General features: G+C 33.6%; 1 protein-coding gene across 4 annotated transcripts in view; it reads right to left on the bottom strand.

Moving 5' to 3' along the window:
* Positions 1–1,506: 1,506 nt before the first annotated feature.
* The window catches only part of LOC116840872, a 7,795-nt gene continuing 6,414 nt past the window's right edge, over positions 1,507–2,887 (bottom strand). For all 4 annotated transcript variants that reach the window (XM_032808182.1, XM_032808180.1, XM_032808181.1 and 1 more), the window contains exons 8-9: positions 2,586–2,645; positions 1,507–1,801 (exon numbers count right to left, since the gene is read on the bottom strand). The gene's annotated coding sequence lies outside the window, so the exon portion shown is untranslated. The remainder of the gene's footprint in view (positions 1,802–2,585; positions 2,646–2,887) is intronic.

Below are 2,887 nucleotides of genomic sequence, written 5' to 3'. Positions count from 1 at the left end.
AATTCTACGTTCTATTATTGTTTTATCGTTGATATTATTCTATTATTACATCATATATATCCTCTGTTATATATTCTCCTATATTCATAGATATATAATCAGAGATGTCGCGACGTTTACAGTTTTCATCGAATAGCTCTTATCTTATCGTTATTAATAAAGTATATAACAGAGATAAATAACATAAATAACAGAGATAAATGTTCCGATATTATTGTATGATTCACTGTTGCATTTATTTCACCACTTGACAATTAGAGCCTCATCACTTGCGGATCTAAATCAGGTTGCGTGATGCTTTCTTCCCGCTTGATTATTCGGTTTACAATGTTGGTCAATATAAGTAAAAGTAGACTACACACTAGACAAATAATCACAATTTCACTTTATGATACTCATATGAACAATCCAGAATCGAGAACATCGTTACCTGATAATGGTGATGAGGAGTGTTATGTTGACGAGATAATTGGCGCGCATCCACCATCAGAAACATGCCGAACGCTTTATCCTTTCGATGGTAAGAAAGTAGAGAGAAAGCGGAATGTTTCTCGAAAACTTCCAGATATATAATTTAAGAGAAAAGAAGAATATATAATACAAATATTCATATAGTCCAAAAATATTACACCAACATTAAATTCAAAAAACTTTTAACTATGTCGCTAGAGATGATAGCGATATTATCATGACTTTAAAGTGTTACCTTCTGGGACTTGTAATAAATCTTAAACCCAAACATTGCTGTAAGGTTTTCTTAGTTAATTCAAGATTGCCCTGCAATTAAATTAATATCATTTTGATATTCATCAAAATATAACTACCTTATCATCTTAAGCTTCGATAGTATCAGCGCTGTCCTTTGATAAAGAAAATCACTACAATATTGTATTTCTATGCAAAAAAAAATTTATTTACTGAGATACAACAACATTTTAGTAATAATAACATTAGCTTTGATTCTATGTGGGTAGTCGTTTTATTTTTACTATTACACACAATTATCAGTAAGTAAGCACATACACGTTTTAGAAATGTTTTATAAACGTTAGAACTAAACATTTTATAACCATTTCCAAAACGTTTCATGACATTTCTGAAACGTTCCACATGAGTAAAAATGTCCACTCAAAAAACGTTATTTTTGCGAAAGAAATCGTTAAAAAAACGTTTTAAAACGTTTTATAAACGTCTCATAAATAAAGTTTTAGAAAGGTTTTTGTTAAAAATGTTATTATTACTAAAATGTTGCTGTATCTCAATAAATTAACTTTTTTTGCATAGAAATACGTTTCTTAATAGTGTTTTACGGTTCGGAAACTATAGATACATTTAAGAAAAGTTTCTAATATGTGTATGTGTTATTTGGGTATAGAAATAATTCAGTTATAAAAAAATAATTCAGGATATATAAATAATAATTTTTATTCCAAGGTAACATTAATTTTTTTGCAAATAAAGTTACCGTAGATAGGAGATATATTGGCGGTAATAAAATACAACGCATTTAAATAAATTCTACGAATTTTTTATTAACTTAGTTGCTCATTTCTGGTAGGAAAGTGAAACATCACATTATATCGCTATTCTTCAGCGTTTTCATCGCTAAGCTCATTAAGCATGGAATTTCACTGTAATAATAAGGTACACTGAATGTTGCCTATCTGTTGGATCTGCTGCATCGCATTGAAGGCCTATTACCATTGTCAATGTAGATTATAGGGTGCCTTCGTCACGGTTACTAATTAACAGGTGCAAGGCTTGCACGAGCATTGTCCGCCCGTCTTGCAGCCGCATTTATCTGTAAAAAGAAAGACAATTTATTTACACAGAATCCTCTAAAGCTTCTGTCTTATTGCGCCTATCGTGTGAGAAAAAGACGTGAACAGCGTAATTTAGTCGTGCTAATAGCGCAATACAATTATACGAGTTAGCGGTACACACATTTAATCATTGCGCGTAAATTTCAAAAATATCCAGGATTCACTCCAAGAGTGAAGAAAGAGCGGAGAGAATGAGTCGGCGCGAAAGAAGCGTGAACGAAAGAGGAATGCATCCCGGGAAATCATTGTTCATTTCATTATGAGCAATAATCGAAACGACCGTCGAAGTTCCGAGAAAAACATGACGCGCAATTCCACTACAGCGGAATGTGCCGCGGAATTACGACGCAAACGGTGCTAAACGGTACGACGAACAGGCGTTGGCTGCAGCCGTTATTACTCGGTCATTGCACGGTATAACATAAAAGTAGTACAGTCGCTCTCGTTCTTGATAGTCGATACGCTCAACTTTGTAAGAGGGAGACACACAGAGAGAGAGAGAGAGAGAGAGAGAGAGAGAGAGAGAGAGAGAGAGAGAGAAGGAAAGAGAGAGAGAGAGAGAGGGAGGGAGAACCTTGCAATTGATAACGATTAAAAATAATGGATCGTTAGGGGCGTTGGCGATAAAATATAGGACGAATTTCTCGCGACGAGAAATGAAAAATAAATTGACATGATCGTGGAAGCAAACAATACGGGCTGTTAATTTCTGACGTAAATGTAAGCGCTGTCAATTTCTGACGTAAATGTAAGCGTAATTACCTTTGCATCCAGAATCACAGCACGAGCAGCTGTCACCGCACTTACAGTCCTTGCACTTGTCTGTGAATAATATGAAAATTATTACTTATTAGATACGTTTCCAAACAGCACATGTACATCCAAAGGATGTACTTAGGACGTATTTAGGACGTAAGGACGTTTTTATGATGATTTTAGGACGTCTTTTGGATATCTGTGCTGTCTGGATTACAAATGTTCGTATTGCTTATTACAGATACATTACAAATATATATATATATATATATATATATATATATATATATATATATATATATATATAT

The sequence above is a fragment of the Odontomachus brunneus genome, unplaced genomic scaffold (genome assembly GCF_010583005.1).
Source record: "Odontomachus brunneus isolate Ranch 3 - 2012 unplaced genomic scaffold, Obru_v1 Obru_scaffold_012, whole genome shotgun sequence".
Taxonomy (NCBI): domain Eukaryota; kingdom Metazoa; phylum Arthropoda; class Insecta; order Hymenoptera; family Formicidae; genus Odontomachus; species Odontomachus brunneus.
This window is presented reverse-complemented; position numbering and strand designations above follow the sequence as displayed.